Source organism: Convolutriloba macropyga, chromosome 13 (assembly GCF_964194025.1).
Source record: "Convolutriloba macropyga chromosome 13, txConMacr16.3, whole genome shotgun sequence".
Lineage (NCBI taxonomy): Eukaryota > Metazoa > Xenacoelomorpha > Acoela > Convolutidae > Convolutriloba > Convolutriloba macropyga.
In genome coordinates, this window is record NC_134480.1 from 29,673,798 (window position 1) to 29,684,680 (window position 10,883).

Below are 10,883 nucleotides of genomic sequence, written 5' to 3' on the forward strand. Positions count from 1 at the left end.
ACATCAAATCGTATTGGGCGAAAACTAGAATGACAGAACCCTAATGTCCCACTTTTTTGCAGTATAACTTCAAGTTCAAGTAACTTGTTTTCTGCAATCTTTTTGCAACGCAACAATATTGGAAACAAATTTTTCAAAGGATTATATTTTGAAAAAAAGCTTAGGGTTAACAGCTAAGGGGTAACTAGTTTAGACACGGAGCAAAAAGACAATATTTTTGCTCGCTCGAAAAAAAATCAAACCCATTCTATGCGATTGAAAAATTTATCCAGAGAAAAAAAATCCTCATATCCAATGGAAAATGAAAAAAACTTTATTGCAAGCAACTGCTAAACATTCGAAACAAGTTCAGTTATACATCAAAACGCTTTAGAAAACTACAACAACAGAGTAGAAAAGCCAACACTACCATGAACAACGAAAATATATTCTTTGTCAATACTTTTAGATTAAATACAACGCCAAATTATATTTCACAGACGTTCTGGAAATTGACCCTTATTTTTAAAAACAAAAAACAAAAAAAACTACATCAGGCAGGCCATATCGACAAAAGAAGAGAACGAGTTGAAAGTCAATTCAATAAGGCCCTTAAAAAGGTGACAGCTACTTAATCACCGGAAAAGCAATCAAATATACAAAACCCAAGGCTGACAAGCCTGTCAAGCATCTGCTCATAAAATGGTTACCGAATCCTTTTTAGGTTGAATTTTTAAATCTTGAAGAATAACAAATAAAGAGAAATTATCAGTTGAAAAGTATATTATTTTTGCTATGCAGTAAGTAATACAATTTTTTTTACAACTATTTCACCTTCTATCTACCCTTTTAAAAACTATCTTACCTTTCCCTTCAAATTTACTACAAATGTTTTTCAAATGATAACTTGAGATATAATCGTCCATCAGACCAATAATTCTGTGCTGAATTTGCCTGGAAAAGGATATGCGGAACGTAAAAAAATAATAAATATTCATCAATTTGCTATGAAAATCTAATGCTATTGAATATTGTTCGAGTATCAAATGAAATTAAACTAAAGCTCAAATGAAATTAATCAATATTTGTTAAACAGTCTAAGAAACTATCTCCGAATTCCGTGAGAGTAATGAGAATTAAGAGATGCAACAGAAATTTCAATAATTTCAGAAGCGTTTTCGCTAGAATTGAGGAACGGTTGTATAAGTAGGATTGACATCAATAGCTCAAAAAAATGTTGTAAACAACAAATGCCTTGCAAAATTACAAAACTTATTCTTCAGACTGATATTTTCCTTTCTTTAATATGTTCAATTTATAAAATAATAGATACCAAATTTGTTATTGACACTAGTATGGTATTGTTTCATAATGTATAAAGATATGAAGCAGCTGAAAAATGTACAAAATAGCAATATTTTGCTTATCAAAAACGAAAAACAGAAACGATTTCGGATTAAGTTTTACCTCCAACCTGACTTGGAACAGAAACGTGGATATGGCCATAAAGAAAAGTTTTCATAATTGAATAATCTGCAAAAATTATTGCCCTACAGCACAAAAGAAATGCGTCAAATGCCTGGAAACTAGAACTTCGGTATCTTCAACGCTTGGAAAGATAACAAATATCATCTTTAGAATGGAAAATTTGCCGTTCAAAATTGGGTGAAAAGGAATACGTTAAGAAGCTCATTCGCAATCGCCTATTGCCAGTGAGTTGTTTTCTGATTTTTAGCCTTCTCATTCGACTTATCAATATTCTATTGGGTTTAGCTTCTACGAATGCCCAGACCACAGGTCAGTAATTTCTGGATGTGCAAAGACAATATCGATCAAAAAGTTATTCATTAAAGCAGGTTTTGTATTCAGCGTCCCAACAAACATTGAGAGCTCATGCTCATTGTCAAAATTTTCTTTGTCTACAAAAAATTGTTTATTGAAACGATCCAATCTCGACGTTCAACTGTGGACAAGATTTGAAAGCTCATTCAGTGCATCGAGGAGACAGAAAAATGATCATTTCATCTTACTGCATAGTCAACCCAACTGGAATGTCATTGTTCAACGTTACTTGATTAAAATTTCCCGTTTCAGCTCTGAAAGAACTCGGCCACTGTTGATGATTGTTTTGTACACGGCTCCATTTTGCCTTTCGCTGGCATTGGAGTTATTGTCTATATTTGGATCATTGCTCTTCCAAACCAGAAAAAAATAATGTCTGGAGGTCGACTTTACGTCAAGAAGCGGTGTTGCTTAAGCCCAAATACTAACAGGGCTATTTTGGTTTGATGGACGGCCTCTAAACTAGATGTTTTGAGGTTTCGAGACGGTGACGAATCTTGAATTCAGCAGGGATTTTTTTGGCAAATTCTAAAGGCGTGAGCCGATCTTTTGACTGGTACTTTCTGAGCCAGGAAGTGGTGTGAGCTGAGCATACGTCCTCATTGATGTTCATTTTTGATTTTAATTTTGGCAAAGTCAATGGTTGTTCGTTTTTTTTTGAAAAGTGAGATTTGAACTATTTGTGTTTGCGCTTAATGCAGTCAAAAAAGAATTTTGGAGAACTGTAAAATAGGCTTGGTAAAGCAACATTCTTGGGTCTTTGCATATGCTCATTATATATACGTTTTTCTTGATGGCACTCAAAGTAATAGCTAATTTCAGAGTGAGTTTCAATTGACTTTAAGCAACCTAATCTCATTTTAGTTGCCTGAATCAGATTTATACTCGTTCAATAGCTTTCTTATCATTAACAAGTTCATCGGGTCTTTAATTTAATATTTTGGCAGAATCTTGTGTCTTGTTTTTCTATTAAACATCCGGATTGATCTTGACTAATCTTACACAATGAATATTGAAATAATTTTTGTGACATAGTTCGGGGCGGATAGTTGTTTCGAAGGCTTCAAAATCTTAGTCGCCAAAATCAGTGTGTTTTTCTTCTTTCGGTACAATAGAATTTGTAAGAGGTTTACAGTGCATCCCCGATAAAGAGAGGTTTTAAATATTTACCAATATTCGCGTCGTGCATTGTTTCCTTCTTAAGTAGTGTTTATTAAGGATACACGGCCAAAATGATTACTGGTACAAGATATCATCTCTAGGCTCATTGCGTGAGTTTTACGTGAATCAATTGAGGACCTCTTCTTGCATTGACTGAGGAATGGTCACTCGCTGATCAGCAGGGACACATCTGGTCTGGACGTGAAGGTCCAGCTAAATTAAACCAATGTACAGTTTTAAATCTTTACTTTCTTTCTTGTCCCTCAAACGCACGCTAAACTTTTGAAGACATATCTTTCTACACCAGTACCGCTTTTTTCAATGTGAAGGGTTGATAATTGGAGCGTTACTCCATTTGGAGGAGAGACAGGAGATGCTGGTTGAATTGAAGCGATTTCTGACTATTGAAATTATTGAAACTCTTTCTGACTGCGGGAAGTCTGAATTGGCTGGATTTGAGCTGGTTTTGCCGTAATCTGGCATAGCAAACAATGAACAGTTAGATCAATGGCAGAAATCAAATGAGAATTTTAAAAACATTTTACCGTTTGCGATACTGGTGGAATATTACGAAGGCGATAAGTATTTGCACGATAACTGAGGCTCATTGTTCCGACCCCACTTGTGGGGGAGGAACTATATACTAAAATGGGTTTTTTTTGTTCAGACAATTTCGGCCGATCGGTATATTCATCATAGAGAAATGAGAGTGGCATAACTAAAAAGCTCGTCCAGCGTAGAATTCGAAATTAAAAAGATTTTTTTTATTTCGCTTTTTCGAGGAGTTATCAGGGTTTAAAGTTTCATGTGAACACGGGATAGTTGGTTCACTTTTGTTCACTTTTACAGTAATTTCTGTTCGAATTAACAATTGTAACGGCTGCTCTCCCAACCGGATGCGACGAGGAAAGTTTTACACCTCCCAGTTCGTTCTGAGTGGTTCCAAAATCTGTCCGGATTTTTTGTATTTGCAGTTCGCTTTTGTGACTGTATATCCGCTATGTTCTTACCGTTGCATTACAATTCTGTTCGTAACTAATTGCTAGTCTTAGTTTTGCTAAAATATTTAAACTGAAACTTATGTTGGTGTTGGCTTTTGTACTCACGAGTTGAAATATCAAAAGCTGAGTTTCGTAACAGTTGAATTACCGCTCCAATAAATCGTCGATAAAAGACACAGAAACAAATAATATACTGCTCAAGAATAACTTTCACTACAAGACACAATAACAATTTATTGCTCAAGAAAAGTTTAAACGCAAGACAATAAGACGTTATTCACTGCTTAAATCAGTTTTTTGTTGCAATATTTTGCTTAGTTATATGAAGAAAACCATTTTCTGCGGCTGCTTTTGCTGTGTGCTATTGTGTTGCTTTTGCTATTTCCCCTTTTTCCTCCACATCACGTGACTATGACTGTACAAGTAACAATAACTAAAACTGGGACTATCACTATGACTAATAGACAACTAATACAGAATTGTGTTCCCCATCTCTGTTTTTATGCTGATGCATTTTACAAAGCATTTTGTAAAAGCTCAGCCTCAATATTTTTCCTATAAATATTTTAATTTATGTTTCACATTTCTCGCTAACAAATGCATTAATTGGGTGTTCCTAATAGATAACAGGCGATTAGTTCTGGTCTCATAGGGAAATTTACGACAAAAAAAAATCAAGTTTTTGAGAGCTGTTTTTTTAGAAAACTTTTTACATTTCTTTGTTTTTTAAGTCACTAAGAGAATAGTCACCATTCATATCCAGGTTCCGTTGATGGCAAAACTCACTCACAGTCCCTATATTTCCAATTAATAGAAAGTTAGCTTTCAGGGAATGGCTCATATTTTTTCTGGCTTCGACGCTGAGTGTTCGTAAATTTGAATGAATTTTTTTTGATGATTTTCTTTTTGAGATTGTACTGATCTTTGGAAGTCTTATGGCATAGACATGTTGACTAAAATTGCAATTGTCTCTCTAATGAGCATTAATTGAACCTATCTAGTGCTTTGGGTGGACAGCTAATGGCTGTTGAGGCTTTGAAAATAATTTTTCGAAAGGTTTTTCTTGAACGTCAACCGATCTTACACTTAGTTTTGAGAACTGTAACTCAATCTCACTAAAAACAGGACCCCCGTCTATTCTACTGCAAACAAAATAAGTTATTGAAAACTTTGTTTCCTCTTGAAATATTATCACATTAAACTTATTTTGATAATTTGCATTGGCTCAAAATAGACGTTAAAACAATCATGGATAAAGTTTTAACAGAAAATTTTATGCATTAAATGGTTTCGAACTTTTGTCTCGCACTTTTTTACTGAAATTTTGATTTTTGCCAGTATTTGTTATTGTTTCGTAGTCACAAGACTTATACTGATGTCTTATTGATGACTGGTGAAAAACAAACCGCATTTTTCCCCATCGAGACGTGATGTAACGTGCTTATTGACTTTGTTGAAAGGTATTGAGTTTAATGATGTTGATACTACGGGTTTTCGAAAGAATTCGTGGTTTTAAAATAATTGTTCATTGTTGCTGATATTTTTTAGTACCATCAAAAAAAAGAACAATCCTATTTTTGTTTTAAAATGATTTGAAAAATGAAACGTTGTGAATGAAAATTTCTTTTTTGATGGCATCGACTGTTTTCTCTCAGTTTTTTGAGTTTGCTGTTTTTGCTGTTTTTTTGTTCTTTAGGGAGTCGTAAATTGCTGAGAGTTCTCAAAAGCTTCTAATTGAGGATTGAATTAAAGATTCTATGCAGTCAGTTTATAGCAAATAGTCTTAAAATTTTTGATATTATTTGCTTTCAGCATTTTTTAATTCAGTTTTTCTTGTTCTTTGTCAACTTGTAACTTGTTCTCATCATTGAGAGTTCCCATCCAATTCCTTGTTAATCAAAAATTAAACTTCTTTTTGATATTATGTCGTAACTGATGTTTTCTTTGTGCGACAATATGCGTTTTCATAAATATTTTGTGGGAGTTCAATATTTTTGTTTCTCTTTCTATTCTTTTACCAAATTCGCGTAATAACAGAGCCCAATTATTTTCAAATGAGGCCCAAGTGAATTCATTCAATTGTTCAGTATGATTTCAGCTCAATTCGTATACATAACACTTGATATAACAAAAGAATATTCAAATAATGGCTAATGATTTTAAAGGCTTCAGTAGTTTGTGTTTTTGCAGATTGTTTGTAATTTCTTGAGTTTTTCTGCTTCTTTAGTCCGTTTTGTTTGCTTAGTCCAAACAAAAACAGGTGTTATCAGTTGCTTAATGAATTTTTCGTAAATTAATTGATAATTATTTTGTTAAAAGCTAATGATTTTCAAGACGTTCGAAAATATTTGGTTTAAAAAATATTAACAGATTTTTGAATTTCGCCTTGTTATTTTTCGCCCTTTACTTGGTACCAGGTCTCATTAAGGAAAAGTCCCACCTGCTTTATAGTTAAGATAAAAGAAAATTTGTGCGGTTAAGGTTTTATCTGATTGCATTTTGAGGTTGTTTACTAGGTGCTTTTACATTTAGATATTGAGTTTCTTTGCCGTTATTTTTTTTTAGTTTTGCTAACTTTGTTTATTTTTTTTCCCGTAGTCGTGTTATTGGCAGATCTCGTGAGCGTATGGCATTATGTAATTTAATTTGTAGTTTGGGTTTGTAACAATTTTTTAAAACTCAAACATCTATTTTTGGGTATCTCGTCATTTGGTTGACAATTAAGTCAGAAATGTAGATCAGCTTGGGTCGGAATATCATGTGCAAACGCACATTAACGAGCCTCATTTTTAGTGTCCGAAATTAAATAAAAGTTTGCAATTGCTTCACTAATGCGGGATATTGTAGCTTACATAGATTCTTTGTCATATTTGCATGCAAATTTTGCTTCCTAATTTCTTCGGCGGAAGAAGTAATCTCCTGAACACATAATCATAATCCGATAGTCTGTTTATCCTAAAAGTTAATCTCTTCTTATATAGTAAGTTAAAAAAACCTTTCTGTTATATGGACGGAAGTTTGAAAGTTTGAAGCGTTCAGTGATGACGAAAATGACGACCAAAATACAATACACAGAAACGTTCAAGAGATTGAACTAATTCAAGTAACTCTAATTCAATTATTCTGTATCATTCTAGAAATAGTTCCTAGAAATGCAAAGTCATGATGCCAGCAACTGTTTTCCAAACTGTTCACACGCTGTTCTGAGGCTATGCCCTGAATTTCTTGTTGTGTGGATAAGTTTCTTTCAAGGACACTTTCAATTAATTAAATTGTTGGGCATTGTTTTTGCTAGTTTTCTTCCGTGTTCAAATGAGATGAACGTTGATAGATGGTGCAATTCCTTTTATAGAAGAGATCACATTGAAAGGGTGGACTACGACATTTTAGAAATTATGACACACATTCTTCATTTGCATATCTTTTGATCCAAACAGCAGATGTCTTCAGTTGACGACTGTTTTTAATGTTTCACTCAAAACGTCTTCTGATATTGGACAGAGCTTTTATTCAACCAATAGGAATCATCAGGCCTACTAATAACGTCATATGAAAAAGTTTCATTCATTCTTGTGCATACGCTACGCGAACACAGAAGTAAACGATATTGAACGTTTCCGAAATTCAAAACGAGATAAATTAGTTCCACTGAAACACTTTTTACTTTTTTTCATTGTGTTAATTTCAGTTGCGACTAATTTTATATTCGATGGGGGGAAAAAGTGGCATATTTTACACATGATTAAACTGTTTCTCCACTTTGTCACATTTTTTTTCAAATTTCTACGATGAATTGTTGCAGGGATTTGCAGGATTGCGAAGTTTTGTTTTTAACTGAGTGCCGAAACACAATTTTGTAGTCTGCAATTAAAAGTTTTCATTGATATAAGCAAATCTTTCCAGGCTCACATGACCATACTGAACCACAATTCTATTGCAAAAAGTAAAATAAATTTATAACCATTGGCGAACAATCGAATTCATTCCAAAGTTGATTTTGACATTCTGTCTAACTTTGAATTGTTCTGTTCGAATGCTTTCATAAAGACTCAGATTCCCGCAAAATTTTTTCGGTTTTCAGGTCTGGCTATGTCATAATGAAAATTGATTAGCAACACTTTTGCTATTCGCTGTTAGAATATTTGTCTGCTGCTAGAATATTTGTCTACCTTAGCAGATCTCTCGCTTTGTCATACTATTTGTGTAGAAAACATACGTTTATACACCAGTTAATCTGCCGATTAATGCGGTTCAGGTTTTTGCAAATAAATTTTTAAAAAATCGCCGAAAACGATAAGTGTGAAAGCACAAGTGATTTTAAATGAAGAATGTGCGCTTTCAGGGGATTTTGATGTCTTATTATTAGGTTTATTGATCTTTTAGCATGAGCCATCTTTTTTAACGTAACGTTTCATTCCATTTCTCAGCGAAATTAAGGTTCCTATCAATAAGAGTACCAAGGTATCTGCAAATTTTTTGTTTTGTTAGAACTTCATTTTTATATAAAACAGATCTGAAATAAGAAATATTGCGCGAAAAAGAAATAATTCGGCTTTCTTTGTATTCAAAGTTTGTTTGTTCATCTCTACCTATTCTTCTGTTTTGTGAAAACTTCCTTGATTTTTCTGATTTTTCGATGTAAGCAACTTTTCATTCCACAACAGACAATTCTTGTGTCATCTGCGAATTGAATTACTTTCTCTGTTGTCTTTATAATCGATAAAAAATGTTCACACATAAAAGAAATATGAGTGGGCCTAAAACAGTCATCGATTGCTGACTTTTTTTCTGAAATCCGATTTGATCTTTTTTATTTCACTCTTTGTTGACTGTTCTTGTGACTCAGAGATAAGATGAGATTGGCTCCGATTCAAGTAGCGAGAACAATTATTTTTTTAAATATAATTAAAAATATCCACATGATATATTGAGGAAGTCAGTTTCTTTTGGTTCTCATAGTCAACGAGTTCTTTTGACGGTCGACGCAGCACAAATAGTGGTTGCCGGAAAAATTGACGATAAGAAGACGGCCAAAAAATCTTAGACAGGTTTTTTAGGTACTGGTTGCAGGGACTAATTTCGAGTCAACAGCAGTTACATAGGGAACTTTTATCGGACCATACGGTATCAGAAACCACGGTAGAGAAACCTGTGACCCACGTAGCAGAACTCAAAACAGAAACAACTGAGATACGATTCTGAACAGAAAGAACAAATCTGACCGACCCATCCTTTACCGGTAGAAAAAAAAAGAAAAAAGAAATAAGGGATTCCCGGACGACAGACAATCAATCTCTAAAAACGCAAAAAAGCACCCAGCCAAACAGTATTTCTCATTCAGGTCCCGTCGGATTCAACAAAGTTGACCCCCAAACGAATGCACTTACGAAACAGCAAAGATAAAGTGCGCAATCTCAACTTCTTTTTTTGAACATAAGTAGACGTTCAAAATGTATCCACAGACCCTAGTCGACCAAAAAGACATAACAAGTCCACAAAGGACAAAAATGTCAAAACTGGGTAATTAGAAGTCAAATACATTCCTCCCCATCCGTCCAGAATTTCAACCGTCAATTCGGTGAAGAAAGCAACGCGACTATCTCGTCACAAGTTCTTCCTGCAAGCCACAGCCTTTTCTGTTTCTGCAAATGAGCGAAATCGAGTAACAAAATCATGCAAGAAAACAATACAACAAAGTCTTGAAACACGAGATTCAAATTCGATTAAGTTGGAACCAATGGAACGGTCCGCGCTTGAAGTTGAACATGAAAATTGCCTGTTTAACTTTCCATTAGTTAAAAGCAATTTGAAAAATTTCCCGCTACTTTAGAGAAATTTTATCATTGAATGAAAAACTCATGCACAAACCATTAATACCCTAACACATAAATTTTGTTTCTTCATATCCAATTTTTCTTCGGGTGAAGAAAATGTTTTTTTCCAAACATTTAAATTAATAATATAACCGAAAGGTTAAAGTTTACATGCCTTCAGAATAATCAGGAATTTAACTGTATACACTTAGTTACTCAAATTTTAGTTCAAATTTTTTTGTAAGGGGGTGCTTCTCTATGTTCTTTCCCCAATTACGCAAATTTTCAAATCGCTGCAAAATGATCCCTCATCACAATCGGAGTCTTCCATGCATCCGAACTGTCGCTTGATTGCAGTTCCTCGACACCTTACGCAAATCTTCCTGGGGTTGCAAGACTTCCCGGGCTTACAATATTCATCTGTCATACAACCTGTCTTCCCTGCTGCTTCTATAGAGGTCAGAAGGACAATGGCCATGTATATAATTGCAACTGCGAATTTTGAAACCATTTTCAACTCTTGATTTGAAGAAACGACAACGTCACCGTGTTAATTTTAACTCACGTGAAGAGCACGTAGTAAACATGCCAGCCAGTAGCCGGATGCTCGCGTTCCTTTGTATAGTTTGTTGTGCTTATCACCATAGGATATTAAGATTTAAGTTCACGGTTATTACATAATGTACGTTTCACCCTGTTACTTTCTCTCTTCATCTGTCCGTCTCCTCTGTTCTTCTTCTTCAGGGCTGAAATTTATTCGTTAATTTTTTGTGCTAAAATTTATACACAATTAAAGTCATTTTTTTCCTACTAGTGTAGAGTGACGGTAACTCTTTAACCTGAGCATCGGGTCACGTGATATACAATTAATTCACGACAAGACCAGCTTTTAAGTTTTTCGACAACACTTGCAGAACTATTGAAACATTTTAGTGCATCTTTGAACGTAGTTACGCATTTTTTTTTGCAAATTCGACATAGTTCTTCAACACATTATTCTGTGAGCTCTGAAATATAAACCAGCTCCGTTTTCTCAAGCGTTGATCAAATTGTTGAAACAAATTGAAGTTAAAAATAAACTCAATTG